We start from the raw sequence: 26340 nt of genomic DNA on the forward strand, positions 1-26340 counted from the left end.
GCAGCTAAGTATTTAACAAATGCTGGTTTGTAAAGATAAAATAATAATTCTGCTACACCAAAACATATTTTCTTAAGTTCAGATTTTCTTAATGCAGTTTTAGGGAAGAAGTATTTCCCCCTTTTGGAAATACCAGTATGTTAATACCTAAGAAGTCTTTTTTCTATAAGTTACAAATTAGTTGCAAAAATTCATATGATGTAGATTAAATGGTGATAAAAATTGAGTTGATCTCAGTGAGGCAGCTCACTTCCCTGGTGGCTCAGACAGTAAAGCATCTGCCTATAATACAGGAGATCAGGGTTCGATCCTTGTGTTGGGAAGATCTCCTGAAGAAGGAAATGGCAACCCATTCCAGTATTCTTGCCTGGAAAATCCCATAGACGGAGGAGCCTGGTAGGCTACCGTCCATGGGATCGCAAAGGGTTGGACAAGACTGAGCGACTTCACTTCACTTCACTTCACTTCAGTGAGGCAGCAGTGAGTGGTGGCGCGAAGTGAGATCTAATTCCCTGCCCAGGAACTGACCCTGGGTAGCCTGAACGAAAACCAGGAATCCTAGCCACCAGGCCAGCAAGGGTTAGAGGCTAGAAGCTAATTTTCCCTGGATCTTTGCCCCCAGTGAAAAATGCATTTACCATTTAGGCAGAAACTGTAAATGCAGGTACAAAGTTTATTATTAGAAACATAGCACAGCAACATGTGGGAAAGAACATAGAGAAACAGTTGGTTTAGTTAAGACAGAAGCAAAACAGAGATACACACCTGGAGAGAAAGCGCAATAAAGAGTTAATGTCATGTACGTAGGCCAGTTTTTCTGGGTCTTTGTCTTCCTTTCTGCCAATTTTCTGGTTTCTTTTTTCACATCCGACCTATCCTGAGACTCTCCCCTGGTGTGCACTCACCCCTCAGCTAAGGTGGATCTCGAAGTGGAGGCTTCTGGGAGAAGCAAGACTCATTATGGTCTGGCATTTTCACCTGATTTTTGACCCACAAGGAGCCTTTCTGCGCATGTGTAGTGTTTCCCTTGTCCCAAAAGGGGGTGGGGGGAGGGGAGATCTCAGTCCTTTATTCAAGCAGGATTTTGTCCCTCTTTGTCCTTGCCATGACTATTACTTTAAAGTGTTTATAAGAGACAAACACTGGCTATTTATCATCTTTCTGTTGTTACTTCCATTTCAGAGGGCAAACAGGAGGCTGATTGTAAATGCCTCAACTGGAGCCCACCTATCGCTTGTCTCAGGAAATGTGAACAGGGGGCTAGTTGTAAATGTCTAACCCGGAGTCCATCTATCTCCTACATCAGTGTTATGGGAAGACAATAAGGCAGAGAACATTATGGTGCAAAGAGATGGATATAGACAAGGGAATAGAAGGAAAAAAAGGAAGCGTTATGCTAATAGAAAAGCATTATTGAAGCTAATGGGGGAAAAAAGCTAATGGAAAAGACTTTCTTTTTCTCCATAAATCATCTTTGAATTTAGGTCTAATTTAATTTTTCACTATAAATTTTTCATCACCTTTTTTTCATCTACTTTGTGCCAAGGCCTGTACTCATAACTGACATTTAAAAATGAAAAGAAAGAGGGAGAAATGGGTAAAAGGCCCACTCTATGGTGAGGAACTGAAACTAAATTTTTGGCGGTGAGCACGGTGTAGTGTGTGTGAAGTCGACATACAAGGCACACATGAGAGTTATTAATATTATAAATCACTGTTACCACAATTAAAATAATTTGAAAAATTAAAAAGGAAAACTGAACATCAAGTTGGGGTGGGGAGGAGTGTACAGCAGCAATTAAATTCATCGTAATGTCCAGTTCAAAGAGTACAAAATGCTAAATCCAGAGGGATGAGGATGAGGTGAGGGCTGGGGAGAAGAGAGGTCTCTGGGGGCCCAGGGAGCTTCACTTTTCTCAGTACCTGCAACCAGGTGAGCCTGATGGAAGGAAGACAGTACAGAGGGGAAAGGATGATGAGAAATGTCACCAGAGATGCAGAAAAGGACGTTGTGGCAGGAACTAAGGTAAGTTTGTTATGGTTTGGGGTGGGGAGTGCCCAGAGGTCACGTGGGGGCAAGGGAGGAGGGGCAGGGGCACTGACGTGACACAGGAGCCTGTTTCAAGTGCCATCTTAAAAGTTCCAAATGGGTATTTGGTGGAGATGATGAAACATTTCTAAGGAAGGTAACAAGCTGGAGAAAGAGCATGTCAACCAGAAGCCGAACAGCCTGCCACCCCCCTTGGAAGAACTGGCCCCACGGATGACAGGAGGTGGTGAGGGGCTGAGCAGGGCAAACCTAAAGGACGATGAGCATCCTGCAGCGTCACTCACAGCAGGACCCGTGTTCCAGGTGACCCAGCCCGCCCTGCTGCAGCATGGAGGATGGGGCCTGTAGCTTAAAGGGGCAGTTGTGGCTCAAAGCAGGAATGGATGCAGGTGAGGCACTACCAGTACAGAGGGAAACCTGAATGAAGAAAAGACATGGTAAGAAGGTAGCCTTCTTGAATTGTCAGATGTAAGAAACAAGAAAGCAGAATGAACTTACCATGACAGGCTGGTCTCTGGACTGTTACTTGGCAAAGTCTGGCTCCTGGCATCAGTGAGGCCATATAGGAAAGGGGTCCATTAAGTTCCTTCGCAACCATTAGCGCCTGGAGAACCTTCTCTGCTGAGCCTACCAAAAAAGGCAGCTCTCTGAGTTTTCATCCCCTTAGTTAGTTAGTTAAAGTTAGTCACTCAGCTGTGTTCAACTCTTTGCGACCCCATGAACTGTGGCCTGCCAAGCTCCTCTGTCCATGGAATTCTCCAGGCAACAATACTGGAGTGGGTAGCCATTCCTTTTTTCCAGGGGATCTTCTCGACCCAGGGATCAAACCCAGGTCTCCTGTGTGGCAGGCAGATTGTTTACTATCTGAGCCACTAGGGAAGCCCCAAACCCTACAACACCCAGTATTCCCCAGGTGGTCTCCTATCCAAGTACTAACCAGGCCCAACCCTAACTTAGCTTCCAAGACCAGAGGCGATGCAATGCATTCAGGATATTATGGCTGTAGACTGGCTTCATTCTCGGCAGGGCACTTATCACTATGAAGTAACACAGTTGTAATAGGGCTGGGGCAGGTGGAGCTGCAGTGCCAAACAGCCACTGGTCAGCACTGCAACCCCTCCCCTTGTGTATAAAAGGAGCCCCAATTGGGTCTGAGAAAAGATGGATCGAGTGGCTAGTCTGCCATCTTCTTGGTTTGCTAGCTTTCCAATTAAAATCATTATTCCTTGTTCCAACACTTTCTCTCCCAATTTATCGGCCTGTTGTGCAGTGAGCAGAATGAGCTTGGGCTCTGTAACATGTCCTGCTCTTCTCGTCTGTGCACTGATGACTCCTACACTGTTTTCATGATTATAGCTTCATTACATTGAAGTCAAAGCATAAGAAGCCTCCAGCCAGTTCTCATTTCTGAGGATTCCTTTGACTATTTCCACACGAATATTAAAAGGATTTGCTCTATTTCTGTGAAAAATACCATTGAAAGTTAGGCAAAGAATGCGTTCACACTGGACATTGCTTTGCAAAGAATGGACATTTTAACAATACTAATTCTTCCATTCCATGAGCATGGACTATCTTTCTGTTTATTGGTTTCTTCTTCATTTTCTTCATCAACATCTGAAAGTGTTCAGTGTGCAGGCTTTAGAAGCCCTTGGTTAAATGTATTACTTGGTATTTTGTTCTTTTTGATGCAGTTGTCAATTGGATTGTTTTCTTTCTCTCTTTTTTTTAATTTTATTTTTTAACTTTACAATATTGTATTGGTTTTGCCATATATCTGATGGTTCATTTTTTGTGTTTAGAAGTACAGTTGATTTGTATGTATTGATTTTGTACCATTACTGAATTCATGTATTAGTTCCAATGGTGTTTTAATGGAATTATGTAGAAAATTACAACTCAAAAATCCCACTGTTTCTGTCACATCCAGGCCATTCACAACATGGAAGACAGAATGGCTCCTACCAGCATCTTCCCACAGTGCCCGTCAATTCCATGTGGACTCATACAGGGGCGATCGGGCTCATGAGTTTGTATGAAGTGGATCTAGGTAACAAGGCTGGCCCTCTATTAGGAAGTGTGATGTTTTCTCTGATTTTCTGGTGTGGTATTGATAAGGTGTTTTGGAAAGTTTTTGACTTTGCCGTAATTCCAAACCTACAGAGACCTGTGGTAGCAGAACAAACTCTTGTGTATCTACACGCTCAGATTTCCCAGCCATCCTTACTGGAGTGCATTTGCCACTTCACACAAGATTCTCTAGTGCGTTTTACCCAAGACAGGGAAAGTGTTCTTCCAGGGAACCAGCATGTAGCATCCAAACAAGGAGATTACATGGTTTCCATGTTACAATCCAACCCAAGGCCCATTTCAACTTTCACCAGCTGTCCCAACTCTAGGGAAACGTCTTTCCCTGTTCTGATCCAGGTTTCTTTTCCTGGAACCATGATTGATACTTTTCCTCATTTTCACAACCTTGATGGAGGCAAAGTGCACAAGATAAATATGACCTGAGTCATAAGATAAATATGGCCTTTTCTGTGTTATAACATGTATCAGGACTTTATGTATTTTGTGTGTTTGTGTAGGTGTGTGTGTGATTAATTGTACAGATTATTTACCATTTAAGACATTTTAAGTACACTGTTCTGTGGCATTAACCACACTCACATTGTTGTACAAATAACGTCTCCGTCCATGTTCAGAACTTTTCTGTTCTCACCAGTGAAACTGTGTGCCCATTAAAGACAAATTTACCTCAGCCCCTGGCCATCACACTCTACTTTCTGCCTTTGAACTTGACTTCTGTGTGTACCTCATATAAGTGGAATTTTGTTCTGCTTGTGACAGTTGCTTCATTGATAATGGCTTCAGGGTTTCTGTTCGCAGTAGCACGTGTCAGAATCCCTTCTTTTTTTCGGCTGAATTGCATTCCTTTGTGTGTACACCACCACGTTTGTTTGGTCCCCTCACCCACGATGGGCAGTTGGGTCACTTGTGCCTTTTGCTGCTGTGATGAATACTGCTCCTAGGATGCGTGTACTCATAGGTGTCCAGCCCCTGTTTTCAGTCTTTGGGTCATATACCCTGATGTGGATGTGGTGGATCACAGGTAAATTCTATGACAAAGTTTTGAGGAACTGGCACACTGTTTTCCACATAGCCTGCACCATTTCACTTGACTTCTTTTATGGAAAAATCATAGTGGTTTATGGATCCACTCCAATTGGTTTATCTGTTTACCCACTGGTGAGCATTTGCACCATCTCTCCCTTTTGGGTCTTATAAAGAGTGTTGCTATCAGCATGTGTGAACACCTGTTTTCACTTCTTTGGGGTATGTACCCAAGAGTAGAGTTGTTGAGCTGTATGGTGATTTTACATTCACATCATAGACATATGTTGAATCCTTTTCCATTTGCACAAGTAATGTTTAAAGGTTCCAACTTCTCTGCATTGTTGCCAACATTTGTTTTTTTACGTTTTTTAAAAAAATATTTATTTGTTTGGCTTCATCAGCTCTTAGTTGGGGCAGGCAGGGTCTTCCTTGTGTCCTGAGGAATCTTCATTGTGCACTGTTGTGCACAGAGTCTCTAGTTGTGTTATGCAGACTCTAGAGCAAGCAAGCTCAGCAGTTGTGGGGCACAGACTTAGTTGCTGCGAGGCACGTGGGATCTTCCCAGACCAGGGATCGAACCCATGTCTCCTGCACTGGCAGGTGGATTCTTTATCAGTGAGCTACCAGGGAAGCCCTACCCCCATGTTTTATTGAAGAGTTTATACAGTCATGTCTTGGTACCCTTGGGGAATTGGTTCCAGAATACCCTAATTTTGGTATACTCAAGTCTCCTATATAAAATGGAATGGTATTTGCAAATAACCTGGGCAAATATCCTCTTATATACCTTAAATAAAATCTAGCTTACTTATAATAACTAATACATATAGTCACTGTATAAATGTTAAAAATGCAATGTGAATGCTATGTAAATAGTTGCTGGTATGTGACAAATTCAATGTTTTCCTTTTGAAACCCTTTGGAAATTTTTTTTCTTATAGTTTTGATCTGGAGTTTTGTCAGGAAGCATTTAACAGGAGGCTTCCTGTGTGCTGTTTTGGATCTGTCATGAATCCTCTGTTCCTTATTAATTCCTGAATATTCAGGAATTAAGAGGAGTTGGCAAGCCACTCCTGGGGCTGAAGAATGCATGCATTTCCTTGGTTAGTTTTTCCATACGGTGATAAGTTAACTATTTACGACCCTCTTCCTTTTTATGAACCTTATGGTAAAAGTGATTATTTACAACCCTCTCTCTTTGATATGGATTACCTTATGTTTCCTTGATAATTTGTAAGTCTGGACTTTTTATTTTTATCTTTGCTGAAAATAGCTACCTTGTAAGACAATATATATACCCACACTATGTTGACTAAAACACCTTTGCTCCATCAGAGCTTAAATCCCCGTGTCTTTCTTTCTCTCTCTCTCCGGCTAATTTGGAGCACAGAGGCCCGTTGAGCTCACTTTCTTGCCCAGGCTTCTAAGACCCTCTCGAGAAGGCACACTGTGCCTTCACCCCCTCGAGAAGGCACCCGGTGCCTGCGTGAAGCAGCACAAGCTCTGTGCCAAGAGCTTTATTGGTTTTCTGCATAAACTAAGGAATATCAGCCTCTTTCTCTCTCTCTTTTAATTTCTTATCATCAACTCCGGACCACCAGGTTCCGGTCCATTAAAGGACCTCAACAGAGTTTGAATCCATGGACGTGGAACCCATAGATACAAGGGGCTGACTGCAATTTTACTTTTTACATTTAAGCCTTTTATATATTTTGAGATACTTTTTAGTATGTGGCATGAGCTAAGGGTCCAATTTCATTCTGCTGCATGTGGATAGCCAATTGCCTAGCAACACCATTTGTTGAAAACACCATTTCCCCCCAATTTAGTTCTGTGGACTGTTGTGTAAAATGAGCTCATTATGAATGGATGGTGTATTTCTGGGATCTCAAGTCATACCATTCATGTATGTATGTGTATAATATATTCATATATGTGTGTGTGTGTGTATACACACACAAGGGCTTCCCTGGTGGCTCAGATGGTAAAGATGGCTCAGATGGTAAAGAATCTGCCTGCAATGCAAGAGATCTGGGTTTGATCCCTGGATTGGGAAGATCCCCTGGAGGAGAGCATGGCAACCCACTCCAGTATTCATCCTTGGAGAATCCCCAAGGACAGAGGGGCCTGGCAGGCTACAGTCCATAGCATCACAAAGAGTCAGACACAACTGAAGCAACTTAGCATGAGTGCACAAATACACAGGAATTCATGTGTGTATACACACACACACATGCACACACACAATTTCATGTATATATACACACACACAGGACTTCCCTGGTGGCTCACGGTAAAGCGTCTGCTTACAATGCAGGAGACCCAGGTTCGATCCCTGGTCAGGAAGATCCTCTGGAAAAGGAAATGGCAACCCACTCCAGTACTCTTGCCTGGAAAATACCATGGACAGAGGAGCCTTGTAGGCTACAGTCCATGGGGTCACAAAGAGTCAGACACGACTGAGTGACTTCACTTTCACTTTCACTTTATACACACACATGGATTAATGTATATACACACACACACAGGAATTCTTGTATATATATAAATACACATGAATTCATGTATATATATTTGTACATATATACATGAATTCATGATATATACACACACAAATTCACATATATATATATTTACACACACATGAATTCATGTGTGTATGTACATATGTGTGTGCGTCCTGTGTGTAGTGCGTTCAAGGTCAAAGCTCATGATCTAGGCAACCAAACCCGTGATCATGTAGGTTTTCTTCTGTATTATTTATCGTTTATTTATTATTATTCTGTATTGTTTATAGTTTACTGTTTTAAATTTTTTTTGTGGTCAGTGTTGAATGACTTTTGGTGTAAGCTGTCAAATGTGTGTCTAATTTCATTTCATTGTGTATGTTTTCTAATTGTTCTGTAACTATTTTTCCTAGAGGTCCCAGGATATTTGCCTCCATCCTTTTGAATTTCCAACACGCAGTGGATTCAGTAGGACCACCAGCAGGAATCCAGGCCTCCCGTGAGCTAGGAATGGCTACGGCCTGCATTTCCCAGTTGGCCGTCAGAGGGCGACAGTCCCACCTCTCTTACCAGTGCAGGGGCTCCGGATTCTGCCCCCAGACTTGGCCCTGTGCACAGCCTACAGGACATGGGCCTACTCAGGACCTACCTGGGGATTCGCTTCAGGACAACACAGGGCTGTGTCCACACTGAGAGGAGCTCAGTTCCCTCAGGAGCTCAGTTTCTACAGGAGGCCATGGGAAGAAAAGGTGAAGAAACAGTGAGGAGAAGCTTCCTGTGCCTGGCTGGCTGTCTGGAGGGGCGCTGTCTTCAGAGAACCCAGCAGAGGAAGGGCTTGGTGTAGAAAACTGGGGGTTTGGATTCGTTTTGTGTGCAGTGCAGACAGTGTCCAGTGTCCTTTGGCTTGTGATGTTCTGTTTTCCAGGCAATTTATTGAGGGGACCTTCCCTTCCCAAGTGTATGTCTTTGGCAGACTTGTCATCAGTTAACTGACCACGTATTAGCAGGTTTTTTTCCTTGGTTCTCCCTGCTAATATTCTGGCTAGTTTCCTCTTTCTGTGCCATTTCTACATGGTTTGGTTACCATAGCTGCATAAGATGGTTTGAAGTCAGAGTGAGTTTCCCCCAGCTACTGTTCTCCTTTCTCAGGACCCCCTTGGCTGTTCAGGGTCCTTTGTGGTTCCATGCAACTGTCAGGATCGTTCGTTCAGTTTTTGTGAAAAATACCATTGGAAGTATGGTTGGAATTGCATTGAATGTGTGTGCTGTTTGGGTTAGAATGGACATTTTAGCACTAATCAGTCTTTCCATCCATGAGCACAGGGTCTCTTTCCTTCATTTGAGTCTTCAAATTCTTCACCAATATCTTAATAATTTCAGTGCTCAAGTCTTTCATGTCTTTGGATACCTTTATTCCTAGGTATTTTGTTCTTTTGATGTTATTTTAAATGGGACTGTTTTCTTAATTTCTCTCTCTGATGGTTCATTATTTGTGTACAGGAACACAGCTGAGATTTATGTATTCATTTTGGGTCCTGCAGCTTTACTGAATTAATATATTCTAAGAGATTTTTGGTGGATTGATGTCGAAAGCTAGAACTAGAAATCCCACTGTTTCTACCACATCCAGGTCATCCACAACACCCAAAAGATAGTGACTCCTAACAGAATCTTCCCACAGTGTCCCTTACAATCACGTGAAATCCTACAAGAGCGAAGTGTATCATCACTTGGGGTGAGTAGGATCTGGGTAGAACTTGGCCTCTCTAGCCATGTTTAATATTGTCTTGACTTTTCTGTCCTATTGACATGGTTGTTTTGAGAAGTAATTTATTTTTCAGTCATTTCCAACTTACAGAAAATGTTCAATAGCAAGACTCAAAGTATTCATATTTGCCCCTTCATACAAAATACTCCAGTGTGTTTGACCCTAAACAAGGATATTCTCCCAGGAACCCAGCATATATCCCCGAAATGAGGATTATGAAACTATCTTCTAACCATCTGATCCATAGGTCCACTTCAACTTTCACCAGCTGTCCCAACTCTATGGTAGTAACTTCTTTCATTCTGATTTGGTTTTCTTTCTTTTTTCTGGAAACTTGATTGAGACTTTCTCTCGTATTCAAATCCTGGATGGATTTAAAGCATCAGATGTGCATGTGATCTGGGTGGCTTCTTTCACTTAGGATGTTGTCAGTGTTCACCCACGCTGTAGCCTGTATCAATCCTACACTTTTTTCATTGTTATTAAAAACACATAACAACAGGTACCTTACAGTCAACGTGACATAAGGAAGAATAAGACGGGATGAGAAGTGCAAGCAGTGAGCCCCTCTCAGGCTTTTAGGAGAAAGGTGTCAGAAATGTCTTCACACTGGCTAGGCGGAGCCCATAGGAGGCAAATGAATGGAAAAGCAAGCTTTGAGGTCTAATCTCTCCAGTGCCAGCCCCACATCCCCAGGTTCCAATCTACCAGCCCTACTGTGCACACCAGGCACCAAAAGGAAGATACATAGACTCTTGACTTAGGAAGCCACACCCCATGTTGGGGTCACACAGCATGGTCACATGATCATTATGGACTCTATGCTCATGTCCCCAGTCCTCACAGAAACATCCGCAGGTCACTACATGGGGCTTTCTGGGGCACTTGTGAATGCTAGAAACTGCAGTGGTAAAAGGAGGGGAGAAGGCACAGATGGCAGGATGGATATGGGGTGGTGTACAAATTACCAGAGACCTGAGGTCCTTGACACTAGGAGTTTGAAAAAGGTTTCTTAATATGTAAATGGGGAAAGGAGGCCCATTTAATAAATGGTGCTCAATTTGGCATCCAATTGGAAAACAAAACTGGATTCCCTACCTCAAAAAATACCACCAAAGCAATCACAGGCACATTAGGAACCTACATTTGAAAGGGAAAACTTTACAACTTTAAGGACAATTTTAATGAGGGTGTATTTTTTAAATTGAAGTAAAGTTGATTTACAAGACTGTTTTAGTTTCAGGGGTATAGCAAAGCGATTCAGTTACTCAGTGATTTGTGTCTGAGATGCTCCTCAGACACAGTTCAGTCCCTTTGGGAGACCACTGAGCAATGCCCAGTACTCAACCAACAGTCCTGGAAACCCACAGCAGCAGGTGGTGATGCTTAGTGGATGTTTGTTGACTCAATAAATGACTGTAATCACACACTAAAAGCAAGCCTTGAGGCTGGGAGGGGATCCCCAGTCTTGTCTCCAAACAGGAGGTCTTGATCCTAATTGGTGTGAGTGGGTGAAATGGGGCTTGGGGAGGGAAGAGATCCGTCACAAAGCATTTTGTAAATAGGGGAAACTGGGTATGTGAGGAGGATGTAAGCAGGTACATCCCAGAAACACATCACAGCAGATCCTTCAGTTGTGCCCTCACCCCTGCTCTTGGGGCATCACACTGTCTCCCTCCCTGAAACATGCTGAACAGCTCACAGGTTTCCCAGAGGGGGTGGTCACATGACCTCCACCTGACCAATCAGCATGTTCCATCCTCCTGGACACCTGATTGACTCGGGGCTGGACAAGTGACGAATCAGGGCATATGCTGGAATCCTGGGGAATGGAGGTTTATTGCCATTAGGAACAGGGGATACCTAAGGTCAGCCTGTGGCAGTTGGACGGAAGTGAGGTCAGCCTGTGGCAGTTGGAGGGATGTGACATCAGCTTGTGGCGGTTGGTGGCCTTGTTCCATAAAGGCAGAGCTACTTGGGTGAGGATGACATCAGTAAGCAGAGCTGAGAGGTGGGGGAAGACGATTCCTGCTGACGTCCCTGAGACCCAGGTACAGTCCAGCCAGAAGCTGTGCTCGTGGACTTAGTTGTGATCATTCTTGTTTGTTAGCTTGTTTGAGCCCCTTTGGGTTTGATGTCCAGCTGGCTAAGTGGAGACCCTGGAACTGCCACGGTGTGGGTTTCATCTGGCTTCAGGGAAGAAATTCCACTTAACATTTCAAGACTTATTTTAGTCTGGAGATCTAAATAGACTCAAACTGCTGGGGCCAGCTATTAACCCTAGGATTCCCCTAATTAATCCTCACAGGGTTAGTCCTGTTAAGGTAGCAGCTCCTGTCCCTGATTAGAGGACAAGACAGAGGTTCGGAGAAAGGAGGTAGCCAGGCTACAGTGAGGAAGTGTGCAGCCAACAGAACCCCCAGATCCTGCTCCTTGAACTCTGGGAAGCCGCATGGTGGGGCTTGTCCATGTGAAGGCGCTAAGGCACCCAGGCCCATGCAGGCTACCCTGGGGGCCTAAGGATTGGAAACTGCCATGTGGCTGCTCTGAAACTCAAAAACAATTCATACTGAAGGAAGGAGGGGACCTTGCTTCACCAGACCCCATCCCACCCTCTGCTGCTGCTGCTAAGTTGCTTCAGTCATGTCCAACTCTGTGCGACCCCAGAGACGGCAGCCCACCAGGCTCCCCCGTCCATGGGATTCTCCAGGCAAGAATACTGGAGTGGGTTGCCATTTCCTTCTCCAATGCCTGAAAGTGAAAAGTGAAAGTGAAGTCGCTCAGTCGTGTCCGACTCTTAGCGACCCCATGGACTGCAGCCTACCAGGCTCCCCTGTCCATGGGATTTTCCAGGCAAGAGTACTGGAGTGGGGTGCCATTACCTTCTCTGACCCCACCCTCTAACTCCCTCCAAACCTGTACCCTTTTCTCCTTTGCTTGTCAATTACATAGTCATGCTCATGTGACCACATGGACAGTTCCTGGCTCACTGGCTCCCATCTGGAGCTGCTAAAGGGGAATACTCCCCCCATTGGACTTCTTCTTTGGGGCCTTAGGCACTGTATTCCCCTCTTGCACATGAGGCCTTTTCCAGAATATACAGGGAACCTCACTCAGTTTGAACAGGATGCATCCAACACTGCCCTTTCCACGTCTCCCTTGAAACTCAGTTCCGGTCCTCCTTTCTCTACATTGCAGCCTCCCGTGGTGCCACAGGAGAGACCCAGCTGACAAACGATAGCACAGGAAGGCAGGTAAGAGGTGAGATCTGACAGTTGGGAAGCTCTGCTTACAAGGGACCTTGCTCTTCATGCTATAGAGGTAGTGAAGCCACCAGGGTCTGGAAGAAGTGCTTGGGCCAAACTGAATCCACAAGACTTTTGACAGCTCAGCCTTCCAGCCATGGTAGGGATGGGGCAAGGTCCCTGAGGTTCTGAAGGCCCATAGTGTGCAGGTTCAGGGTCCACAGAGAAAAGGCAGAGGCCTACCCGGAGGTGTTCACAGACCACTTACAGACAAGCCAACCAGGCCAAAAGGACACCATAGTGCCTGAGCTGCTTTCATGGGTGAAGGGTGTGGGTGCAGAAGCAGAGACCCAAGTCTGCTGGGAACTCCTTAAGGACAGTTTTCAACTAGGATTTGAGGCTGTATCATTTAGTTATGTCTTTGGCTGAAATGATAGAAATCCATACTTACAGTGCCTTCAGCTACATCAGTTCAGTGGCTCAGTTGTTTCTGACTCTTTGCGACCCTATGGTCACATGCCAGGCTTTCCTGTCCATCAGCAACTCCCAGAGCTTGCTAAAACTCATGTTCCATCTAATCGATGATGCCATCCAACCATCTCATCCTCTGTCATCCCCTTCTCCTCCTGCCTTCAATCTTTCCCAGCATTAAGAGTCTTTTCCAATGAGTCAGTTCTTTGCATCAGGCGACCGAAATAGTGGAGCTTCACCATCAGTCCTTCCAATGAATATTCAGGACTGATTTCCTTTAGGATGGACTGATTGGATCTCCTTGCAGTCCAAGGGACTCTCAAGAGTCTTCTCCAACCCCACAGTTCAAAAGCATCAATTCTTCAGCACTCAGCTTTCTTTATAGTTATACTACAACTCTCACATCCATACATGACTACCAGAAAAACCATAGCTTTGACTAGATGGACCTTTGTTGCCAAAGTAACCTCTCTGCTTTTTTCTTTTTAATATAAATTTATTTATTTTAATTGGAGGCTAATTACTCTACAATATTGTATTGGTTTTGCCATACATCAACATGAATCCGCCACAGGTGTACATGTGTTCCCCATCCTGAACCCCCCTCCCACCTCCCTCCCCATACCATCTCTCTGGGTCTGCTTTTTAATACGCTGTCTAGGTTGGTCATAGCTTTTCTTCCAAGGAGCAAGAGGCTTTTAATTTCATGGCTGCTGTCACCATCAGAAGTAATTTTGAAGCCCAAGAAAATAGTCTGTCCCTGTTTGCATTGTTTCCCCATCTATTTGCCATGAAGTGATGGGACCAGATGCCATGATCTTAGTTTTCTGAATGTTGAGTTTTAAGCCAGCTTTTTCACTCTTCTCTTTCACTTTCATCAAGAGGCTCTTTAGTTCTTCTTTGCTTTCTGCCATAATTGTTGTGTCATCTGCATATCTGAGGTTATTCGTATTTCTTCCAATGATCTTGATTCCAGCTTGTGCTTCATCCAGCCCACCATATCACAGGATATACTCTGCATATAAGCTAAATAAGCAGGGTGACAATATACATTCTTGATGTTCTCCTTTCCCAATTTGGAACCAGTCCATTGTTCCACATCCCATTCTAACTGTTGCTTCTTAACCTGCATACAGATTTCTGAGGAGGCAGTTAAGATGGTCTGGTATTTCCACCAGTTGAAGAATTTTTCACAGCTTGTTGTGATCCATACAGTCAAAGGCTTTGGCTTAGACAATAAAGCAGGAGTAGATGTTTTTTCTGGATATCTCTTGCTTTTTCTATGATCCAACAGATTTTGGCAATTTGATCTCTGGTTCCTCTGCCTTTTCTAAATCTACCTTGAACATCTGAAAGTTTATGGTTCACAAAGTACTGAAGCCTGGCTTGAATAATTTTGAGCATTACTTTGCTAGCATGTGAGATGAGTGCAGTTGTACAATAGTTTGGACATTTTTTTGGCATTTCCTTTCACTGGGATTGGAGTGAAAACTGACCTTTTCCAATTCTGTGGAGTTTTCCAAATATGCTGGCATATTGACTGCAGCACTTTCTTTCTTTTTTTTTTTTATTTTATTTTATTTTTAAACTTTACAATATTGTATTGGTTCTGCCATATATTGAAATGAATCCGCCACAGGCATACACGAGTTCCCCATCTTGAACCCTCCTCCCTCCCCATACCATCCCTCTGAATAGTCCCAGTGCACCAGCCCCAAGTATCCAGTATCGTGCATCGAACCTGGACTGGCGACTTGTTTCATATATATTATACATATTTCAGTGCCATTCTCCCAAATCATCTCACCCTCTCCCTCTCCCACAGAGTCCAAAAGACTGTTCTATACATCATTGTCTCATTTGCTGTCTTGTATACAGGGTTATTGTTACCATCTTTCTAAATTCCATATATATGTGTTAGTATACTATATTGGTATTTTTCTTTCTGGCTTACTTCACTCTGTATAATAGGCTCCAGTTTCATCCACCTCATTAGAACTGATTCAAATGTATTCTTTTTAATGGCTGAGTAATACTCCATTGTGTATATGTACCACAGCTTTCTTATCCATTCATCTGCTGATGGACATCTAGGTTGCTTCCATGACCTGGCTATTATAAACAGTGCTGCAATGAACATTGGGGTACACGTGTCTCTTTCAATTCTGGTTTCCTCAGTGTGTATGCCCAGCAGTGGGATTGCTGGATCATAACGCAGTTCTATTCCAGTTTTTTAAGGAATCTCCACACTGTTCTCCATAGTGGCTGTACTAGTTTGTATTCCCACCAACAGTTTAAGAGGGTTCCCTTTTCTCCACACCCTCTCCAGCATTTATTACTCATAGACTTTTGGATCGCAGCCATTTTGACTGGCGTGAAATGGTACCTCATAGTGGTTTTGATTTGCATTTCTCTGATAATGAGTGATGTTGAGCATCTTTTCATGTGTTTGTTATCCATCTGTATGTCTTCTTTGGAGAAATGTCTATTTAGTTCTTTGGCCCATTTTTTGATTGGGTCATTTAGTTTTCTGGAATTGAGCTGTAGGAGTTGCTTGTATATTTTTGAGATTAGTTGTTTGTCAGTTGCTTCATTGCCTACTATTTTCTCCCATTCTGAAGGCTGTCTTTTCACCTTGCTTATAGTTTCCTTTGTTGTGCAGAAGCTTTTAAGTTTAATTAGGTCCCATTTGTTTATTTTTGCTTTTATTTCCAATATTCTGGGAGGTGGGTCATAGAGGATCCTGCTGTGATGTATGTCGGAGAGTGTTTTGCCTATGTTCTCCTCTAGGAGTTGTATAGTTTCTGGTCTTATGTTTAGATCTTTAATCCATTTTGAGTTTATTTTTGTGTATGGTGTTAGAAAGTGTTCTAGTTTCATTCTTTTACAAGTGGTTGACCAGTTTTCCTAGCACCACTTGTTTTTAATCCATTTAATCCAAGAGATTGTCTTTAATCCATTGTATATTCTTGCCTCCTTTGTCAAAGATAAGGTGTCCATATGTGCGTGGATTTATCTCTGGGCTTTCTATTTTGTTCCATTGATCTATATTTCTGTCTTTGTGCCAGTACCATACTGTCTTGATGATTGTGGCTTTGTAGTAGAGCCTGAAGTCAGGCAGGTTGATTCCTCCAGTTCCATTCTTCTTTCTCAAGATAGCTTTAGCTATTCGAGGTTTTTTATATTTCCATACGAATTGTGAAATTATTTGTTCTAGCTCTGTGAAGAATACCGTTGGTAGCTTGATAGGGATTGCATTGAATCTATAAATTGCTTTGGGTAGTATACTCATTTTCACTATATTGATTCTTCCAATCCATGAACATGGTATATTTCTCCATCTATTAGTGTCCTCTTTGATTTCTTTCACCAGTGTTTTATAGTTTTCTATATATAGGTCTTTAGTTTCTTTAGGTAGATATATTCCTAAGTATTTTATTCTTTTCGTTGCAATGGTGAATGGAATTGTTTCCTTAATTTCTCTTTCTGTTTTCTCATTATTAGTGTATAGGAATGCAAGGGATTTCTGTGTGTTGATTTTATATCCTGCAACTTTACTATAATCGTTGATTAGTTCTAGTAATTTCCTGGTACAGTCTTTAGGGTTTTCTATGTAGAGGATCATGTCATCTGCAAATAGTGACAGTTTTACTTCTTCTTTTCCAATTTGGATTCCTTTTATTTCTTTTTCTGCTCTGATTGCTGTGGCCAAAACTTCCAAAACTATGTTGAATAGTAATGGTGAAAGTGGGCACCCTTGTCTTGTTCCTGATTTTAGAGGAAATGCTTTCAATTTTTTACCATTGAGGATAATGTTTGCTGTGGGTTTGTCATATATAGCTTTTATTATGTTGAGGTATGTTCCTTCTATTCCTGCTTTCTGGAGAGTTTTTATCATAAATGGATGTTGAATTTTGTCAAAGGCTTTCTCTGCATCTATTGAGATAATCATATAGTTTTTATTTTTCAATTTGTTAATGTGGTGTATTACATTGATTGACTTGTGGATATTGAAGAATCCTTGCATCCCTGGGATAAAGCCCACTTGGTCATGATGTATGATCTTTTTAATGTGTTGTTGATTCTGATTGCTAGAATTTTGTTAAGGATTTTTGCATCTTTGTTCATCAGTGATATTGGCCTGTAGTTTTCTTTTTTTGTGGCATCTTTGTCAGGTTTTGGTATTAGGGTGATGGTGGCCTCATAGAATGAGTTTGGAAGTTTACCTTCCTCTGCAATTTTCTGGAAGAGTTTGAGTAGGATAGGTGTTAGCTCTTCTCTAAAATTTTGGTAGAATTCAGCTGTGAAGCCGCCTGGACCTGGGCTTTTGTTTGCTGGAAGATTTTTTATTACAGTTTCAATTTCCATGCTTATGATGGGTCTGTTAAGATTTTCTATTTCTTCCTGGTTCACTTTTGGAAAGTTGTACTTTTCTAAGAATTTGTCCATTTCTTCCACGTTGTCCATTTTATTGGCATATAATTGCTGATAGTAGTCTCTTATGATCCTTTGTACTTCTGTGTTGTCTGTTGTGATCTCTCCATTTTCATTTCTAATTTTGTTTATTTGATTTTTCTCCCATTGTTTCTTGATGAGTCTGGCTAATGGTTTGTCAATTTTGTTTATCCTTTCAAAGAACCAGCTTTTGGCTTTGTTGATTTTTGCTATGGTCTCTTTTGTTTCTTTTGCATTTATTTCTGCCCTAATTTTTAAGATTTCTTTCCTTCTACTAACCCTGGGGTTCTTCATTTCTTCCTTTTCTAGTTGCTTTAGGTGTAGAGTTAGGTTATTTATTTGACTTTTTTCTTGTTTCTTGAGGTATGCCTGTATTGCTATGAACTTTCCCCTTAGGACTGCTTTTACAGTGTCCCACAGGTTTTGGGTTGTTGTGTTTTCATTTTCATTCGTTTCTATGCAAATTTTGATTTCTTTTTTGATTTCTTCTGTGATTTGTTGGTTATTCAGCAGCGTGTTGTTCAGCCTCCATATGTTGGAATTTTTAATAGTTTTTCTCCTGTTATTGAGATCTAATATTACTGCATTGTGGTCAGAAAAGATGCTTGGAATGATTTCAATTTTTTTGAATTTACCAAGGCTAGATTTATGGCCCAGGATGTGATCTATCCTGGAGAAGGTTCCATGTGCACTTGTGAAAACGGTGAAATTCATTGTTTTGGGATGAAATGTCCTATAGATATCAATTAGGTCTAACTGGTCTATTGTATAGTTTAAAGTTTGTGTTTCCTTGTTAATTTTCTGTTTAGTTGATCTATCCATAGGTGTGAGTGGGGTATTAAAGTCTCCCACTATTATTGTGTTATTGTTAATTTCTCCTTTCATACTTGTTAGCATTTGCCTTACATATTGCGGTGCTCCCGTGTTGGGTGCATATATATTTATAATTGTTATATCTTCTTCTTGGATTGATCCTTTGATCATTATGTAGTGACCGTCTTTGTCTCTTCACAGCCTTTGTTTTAAAGTCTATTTTGTCTGATATGAGTATTGCTACTCCTGCTTTCTTTTGGTCCCTATTTGCATGGAAAATCTTTTTCCAGCCCTTCACTTTCAGTCTGTATGTGTCCCCTGTTTTGAGGTGGGGCTCTTGTAGACAGCATATGTAGGGGTCTTGTTTTTGTATCGATTCAGCCGGGCTTTGTCTTTTGGTTGGGGTATTCAACCCATTTACGTTTAAGGTAATTATTGATAAGTATGATCCCATTGCCATTTACTTTATTGTTTTGGGTTCGAATTTATACACCCTTTTTGTGTTTCCTGTCTAGAGAATATCCTTTAGTATTTGTTGGAGAGCTGGTTTGGTGGTGCTGAATTCTCTCAGCTTTTGCTTGTCTGTAAAGCTTTTGATTTCTCCTTCATATTTGAATGAGATCCTTGCTGGGTACAATAAACTGGGCTGTAGGTTATTTTCTTTCATCGCTTTAAGTATGTCTTGCCATTCCCTCATGGCTTGAAGAGTTTCTATTGAAAGATCAGCTGTTATCCTTATGGGAATTCCCTTGTGTGTTATTTGTTGTTTTTCCCTTGCTGCTTTTAATATTTGTTCTTTGTGTTTGATCTTTGTTAATTTGATTAATATGTGTCTTGGGGTGTTTTGCCTTGGGTTTATCCTGTTTGGGACTCTCTGGGTTTCTTGGACTTGAGTGATTATTTCCTTCCCCATTTTAGGGAAGTTTTCAACTATTATCTCCTCAAGTATTTTCTCATGGTCTTTCTTTTTGTCGTCTTCTTCTGGGACCCCTATGATTTGAATGTTGTAGCGTTTAATATTGTCCTGGAGGTCTCTGAGATTGTCCTCATTTCTTTTAATTCATTTTTCTTTTTTCCTCTCTGATTCATTTATTTCTACCATTCTATCTTCTAATTCATTAATCCTATCTTTTACCTCTGTTATTGTACTATTTATTGCCTCCAGAGTGTTTTTGATTTCATTTATTGCATTATTCATTATATATTGACTCTTTTTTATTTCTTCTAGGTCCTTGTTAAACCTTTCTTGCATCTTCTCAATCCTTGTCTCCAGGCTATTAATCTGTGATTCTATTTTGATTTCAAGATTTAGATCAATTTCACTATCATTATTTGGAATTCTTTACCAGGTAGATTCCCTATCTCGTCCTCTTTTGTTTGGTTTGGTGGGCATTTATCCTGTTCCTTTATCTGCTGGGTATTCCTCTGTCTCTTCATCTTGTTTAAATTGCTGAGTTTGGGGTGTCCTTTCTGTATTCTGGCAGTTTGTGGAGTTCTCTTTATTGTGGCGTTTCCTCGCTGTGTGTGGGTTTGTACAGGTGGCTTGTCAAGGTTTCTTGGTTAGGGAAACTTGTGTTGGTGTTCCGGTGGGTGGAGCTGTATTTCTTCTCTCTCCTTTCGAAGACACGGATTGCTTTAATGGGTGCCTGATGTCCTCTGCTGGCATTCAGAAGTTGTTTTGTAGAATTTACTCAGAGTTTAAATGTTCTTTTGATGAATTTGTGGGGGAGAAAGTGTTCTCCTGCTCCTCCACCATCTTAGCTCCTCCTGACTGCAGCACTTTCGCAGATCACCTTTTAGGATTTGAAATAGCTCATTTGAAATTGCATCACCTCCACTACCTTTGTTTGTAGTGATGCTTCCTAAGATCCACTTTACTTCACATTCCATGATGCCTGGCTCTAGGTGAGTGATCACACCATCATGGTTTTTTGGGTCATGAAGATCTTTTTTGTATAGTTCTCCTGTGTATTCTTGCCACCTCTTCTAATGTCTTCCGCTTCTATTCAGTTCAGTTCAGTCGCTCAGTCATGTCCGACTCTTTGTGACCCCATGAATCACAGCACGCCAGGCCTCCCTGTCCATCACCAACTCCCGGAGTTCACCCAAACTCACATCCATCGAGTGGGTGATGCCATTCAGCCATCTCATCCTCTGTCGTCCCCTTCTCCTCTTGCCCCCAATCCCTCCCAGCATTAGAGTCTTTTCCAATGAATCAACTCTTCGCATGAGGTGACCAAAGTACTGGAGTTTCAGCTTTAGCATCATTCCCTCCAAAGAAATCCCAGGGCTGATCTCCTTCAGAATGGACTGGTTGGATCTCCTTGCAGTCCAAGGGACTCTCAAGAGTCTTCTCCAACACCACAGTTCAAAAGCATCATTCTTTGGTGCTCAGCTTTCTTCACAGTCCAATTCTCACATCCATACATGAACACTGGAAAAACCATAGCCTTGACTAGACGGACCTTTGTTGGCAAGATAATGTCTCTGCTTTTGAATGTGCTATCTAGCTTGATCATAACTTTCCTTCCAAGGAGTAAGCGTATTTTAATTTCATGGCTGCAATTACCATCTGCAGTGATTTTGGAGCCCCAAAAAATAAAGTCTGACACTGTTTCCACTGTCTCCCCATCTATTTCCCATGAAGTGATGGGACCAATGCCATGATCTTAGTTTTCTGAATGTTGAGCTTTAAGCCAACTTTTTCATTCTCCACTTTCACTCTCATCAGAGGCTTTTTAGTTCCTCTTCACTTTCTGCCATAAGAGTGGTGTCATCTGCGTATCTGAGGTTATTGATATTTCTCCCGGCAATCTTGATTCCAGCTTGTGCTTCTTCCAGCCCTGCATTTCTCATGATGTACTCTGCATATAAGTTAAATTAGTAGGGTGACAATATACAGCCTTGATGTACTCCTTTCCCTATTAGGAACCAGTCTGTTGTTCCATGTCCAGTTCTAACTGTTGCTTCCTGACCTGCATATAGGTTTCTCAAGAGGCAGGTCAGGTGGTCTGATATTCACATCTCTTTCAGAATTTTCCACAGTTTATTTTGATCCACACAGTCAAAGGCTTTGGCATAGTCAATAAAGCAGAAATAGATGTTTTTCTGGAACTCTCTTGCTTTTTCCATGATCTAGCAGATGTTGCCAATTTGATCTCTGGTTCCTCTGCCTTTTCTAAAACCAGCTTGAACATCAGGAAGTTCACGGTTCATGTATTACTGAAGCCTGGCTTGGAGAATTTTGAGCATTACTTTACTAGTATGTGAGATGAGGGCAATTGTGCGGTAGTTTGAACGTTCTTTGGCATTGCCTTTCTTTGGAATTGGAATGAAAACTGACCTTTTCCAGTCCTGTGGCCACTGCTGAGTTTTCCAAATTTGCTGGCATATTGAGTGCAGCACTTTCACAGCATCATCTTTCAGGATTTCAAATAGCTCAACTGGAATTCCATCACCTCCACTAGCTTTGTTCGTAGTGATGCTTTCTAGGGCCCACTTGACTTCACATTCCAGAATGTCTGGCTCTGGCTCTAGGTGAGTGATCACACCATCGTGATTATTTGGGTCGTGAAGATCTTTTTTATACAGTTATTCTGTGTATTCTTGCCACCTCTTCTTAGTATCTTCTGCTTCTGTTAGGTCCATACCATTTCTGTCCTTTATCGAGCCCATCTTTGCATGAAATGTCCCCTTGGTATCTCTAATTTTCATGAAGAGATCTCTAGTCTTTCCCATTCTGTTGTTTTCCTCTATTTCTTTGCATTGATCGCTGAGGAAGGCTTTCTTATCTCTCCTTGCTATTCTTTGGAACTCTGCATTCAGATGCTTATATCTTTCCTTTGCTCCTTTGCTTTTCACTTCTCTTCTTTTCACAGCTATTTGTAAGGCCTCCCCAGACAGCCATTTTGCCTTTTTCCATTTCTTTTCCATGGGGATGGTCTTGATCCCTGTCTCCTGTACACTGTCACGAACCTCAGTCCATAGTTCATCAGGCACTTTATCTATCAGATCTAGTCCCTTAAATCTATTTCTCACTTCCACTGTATAATCATAAGGGATTTGATTTAGGTCATACCTGAATGGTCTAGTCGTTTTCTCCACTTTCTCCAATTTCAGTCTGAATTTGGCAATAAGGAGTTCATGATCTGACCCACAGTCAGCTCCCAGTCTTGTTTTTGCTGACTGTATAGAGCTTCTCCATCTTTGGCTGAAAAGAATATAATCAGTCTGATTTCAGTATTGACCATCTGGTGATGTCCACATGTAGAGTCTTCTCTTGTGTTGTTGGAAGAGGGTGTTTGCTATGACCAGTGCATTCTCTTGGCAAAACTCTATTAGCCTTTGCCCTGCTTCATTCCGTATTTCAAGGCCAAATTTGCATGTTACTCCAGGTATTTCTTGACTTCCTACTTTTGCATTCCAGTCCTCTATAATGAAAAGGACATCTTTTTTGGGTGTTAGTTCTAAAAGGTCTTGTAGGTCTTCATAGAAATGTTCAACTTCAGCTTTGTCAGTGTTACTGGTTGGGGCATAGACTTGGATTACTGTGATATTGAATGGTTTGCCTTGGAAACAAACAGAGATCATTCTGTCATTTTTGAGATTGCATCCAAGTACTGCATTTTGGACTCTTTTATTGACCATGATGGCCATACTCCATTTTTTCTAAGGGATTCCTGCCACAGTAGTAGATATAATGGTCATCGGAGTTAAATTCACCCATTCCAGTCCATTTTAGTTTCTCAATCTTTGGATGCAAAGAATCTAATCAATCCGCTTTTGGTATTAGCCATCTGTTGATGTCCATGTGTCATCTCTTGTGTTGTTGGAAGAGGTTATTTGCTATGACCAGTGCATTTTCTTGGCAAAACTTTGTTAGACTTTGCCCTGCTTCATTTTATACTCCAGATTTAGCTCTGGAGCTAGGCCTCCTCAGGACCCACCCAGGCTTTGGCTTTGGGACAGGACTGGGCTGCATCCACACGGAGAGGAATTCAGTTCCCTCAGGAACTCAGTTTAGTCAGGAGACCATGGAAGAAGAGGTGAAGAAACAGTGGCGAGAAGCTTCCTGTGCCTGGCTGGCTGTCTGGAGGGGCACTGTGTTCAGAGGACCCAGCAGAGGAAGGGCTTGATGTGGAAACCTGTGGGTTTTGATTAGTCACTTGGGGTGAGCAGGATCTGGGTGGGGCCTGGCCTCTCTGGCCGTGTTTGATGTCGTCTTGACTTTTCTGTGCTTCTGTTCACATGGTTGTTTTGAGAAGTAATTTATTTTTCAGTCATTTCAAACGTACAGAAAATTTTCAATAGCAAGACTCAAAGTACTCACATTTGCCCCTTCATACAAAATACTCCAGTGTGTTTTACCTCAAACAAGGACACTCTCCAAGGAACCCAGCATATATCCCCCGAATGAGCATCATGAGATGATCTTATAGTAATCCAACCACAGGCCCACTTCAGCTTTCACCAGCTGCCCCAACTCTATGGAATTGTCTTTTTTCATTTGGATTTAGTTTTCTTTCTTTTCTTTTCTTTTTTCCTGGAACCATGATTGAGACTTACCCTCACATTCATTTCCCTGATGGATTTAAAGCACAGATGAGCATGTGACCTGGGCGGCCTTTCCTGGCGGCTTCTTTCACTGAGGACGTTGTCAGCTGTCACTGTCTATCCATGTTGCAGCATGTATCAGTCCCACATTCTTTTAATTGTGATTAAAACACATAATATAACAACAGGTACCTTACTGTCAGCATGACACAAGGAAGGATAAGGCAGGGGATGAAAGCACAAGAAACAGGCACTTCTCCGTCCTTCAGGAGAAGGGTGTCACAAGTGTCTCCACACCAGGCAGGCAGAGCCCATAGGAGCACAGAAGGCAAACACTTTCAAACTGTGGTGCTAGAGAAGACTCTTGAGAGTCCCTTGGAGAGCAAGGAGATCAAACCAGTCAATCTTACAGAGAATCAACCCTGAATATTAATTGGAAGGGCTGATGCTGAAGCTGAAGCTCCAATACTGTGGCCACCAGATGCAAAGACCTGACTCACTGGAAAGATTCATTATGGGAAAAATTGAGGACAAGAGGAGAAGGGGGTGACAGAGGATGATATGGTTGGATGGCTTCACTGACAAAAAGGGCATGAGTTTGAGGACACTCAGGGAGATAGTGAAGGACACCGAAGCCTGGCATGATGCAGTTCATGCAGACATGACTTAGCAACTGAACAATAGGAGGCAAATGAATGGAAAAGCAGCCTGTGGAGTCTAGTCTCTCCACTCCCAGCCCCAGAGCCACAGATCCCAATCTACCAGCCTTAATGTGCATATCAGGACACCAAGAAGAAGACACACAGACCCTGCCTTAGGAAGCCAGACCCCCTGTTGGGATCACAGAGCATGGTCACATGGTTATTAAGGACTCAGCCCCTCCTCCATGCTCACATCCCCTGTCCTCACAAAGACATCCACAGGTCACTACATGGGGCTTTCTGGGGCACTTGTGAATAGTAGAAACTGCAATGGTAAAAGGAGAGGAGAAGACACAAGACAGGAGCATGATCGTGGGGCTCTACAAATTACCAAAGACCTGAGGTCCTTAATACTTATGATTTTGAAAAAGGTTTCTTAATATGTAAATGGAGAAAGGAGGCCCATTGAGTAAATAGTGTTGGGACAATTTGGCATCTAACTGGAAAACAAAGCTGGATACCTATGTCAGGAAACACCACCAAAAGCAATTAGACAGATTAAGAACTTATGTTTGAAAGGGAAAACTTACAACTCTAAGGACAATTTTTCACGAGGGAATATCTTTTTTTCTTAATAGAAGTATAGTTGACTTACCAAGTTGTGTTAGTTGCACAAGCATAGCAAAGTGACTCAGTGATTCAGTGATACAGTATATGAGGTGATTCCTCAAAGAAAATTCACTCTCTTTGGGAGGCCCCTGGGCAATAACCACTACTCAGAACAACTGACAGTCCTGAAACCCAGAGCAGCACATCGTGGTGCTCAGTGGGTGTTTGTTGACTGAATAAATGACTGTAATCAGACACTGAAAGCAAGCCTTGAGGCTGGGAGGAGAGCCCCAATCCTGTCTTCAAACAGGAGGTCTCTCCTTTTTGGTATGAGTGAGTGAAATAGGGTTTGGAAAGGGAAACGATGTGTTACAAATTATCTGGTAAACCAAGGACATGTGGGAAGAGGATGTGAGCAGGCACATCCCAGGAAACTGAGCACAGAGGACGCAGCAGCTGCACCCTAACTCCTGCTTGTGGGCATCACACTGTCTCTAACTCTGGAAGCAGGGTGAACAGGGCACAGGTTTCCTGGAGAGGATGGTCATATGACCTCAACCTGGCCTATTAGCATGTTTCACCCCTCCCTGGGCATTGTGATTGGCTCTGAGCTGGGCAAATGACCAATCAGGACTCAGGGCAGACCTCCTGCGGGAATCCTGGGGAAGAGGAGCTTTATTTCTGTTTGGAGCAGGGCAAAGGTCAGCCTGTGGCAGTTGGTGGGGACGTGAGTTCAGCCTGTGGTAGTTGGAGGGGATGGGAGGTAGCTGCAGCAGTTGGTGGCCATCTTGCTCCCATAAAGGCAGAGACCCCTGCAGGAGGACGACAGAAGTATGCAGAGCTGAGAAGTTGGGGAGAGAGAATTTCCGCTCAGGTCCTTGAGATCCAGGTACAGTCCTGCTAGAAACTGTCTGCCTGTGGACCTCTTAGTTATTTAAGTCATTTTCTCCTGCTTGTTGACTTGCTTATTTAAGCCACTATGGGTTTTCTATAACCGCTTTCCAAAAAGTTGTGACTCTTCCTTTCAGCTAGCTAAGTAGAGTCCCGAGAACTGCAACAGTGTGGGTTTTGTCTAGTTTCAGGGAAGAAATTCCAGATAACATTGCAAGAC

General features: G+C 42.5%; 1 long non-coding RNA gene across 1 annotated transcript in view; it reads left to right on the forward strand.

The window, feature by feature from the left end:
- Window positions 1–642: 642 nt before the first annotated feature.
- The window catches only part of LOC147343217 (uncharacterized), a 32210-nt gene continuing 6512 nt past the window's right edge, over window positions 643–26340 (forward strand). The window contains exon 1 of the long non-coding RNA XR_015156596.1: window positions 643–26118. This is a non-coding gene — a long non-coding RNA (uncharacterized LOC147343217). The remainder of the gene's footprint in view (window positions 26119–26340) is intronic.

The sequence above is a fragment of the Bos grunniens genome, chromosome 28, assembly GCF_055505025.1.
Source record: "Bos grunniens cultivar Pamir isolate PY7600 chromosome 28, Bosgru_T2T1.0, whole genome shotgun sequence".
Classification (NCBI taxonomy): Eukaryota; Metazoa; Chordata; class Mammalia; order Artiodactyla; family Bovidae; genus Bos; species Bos grunniens.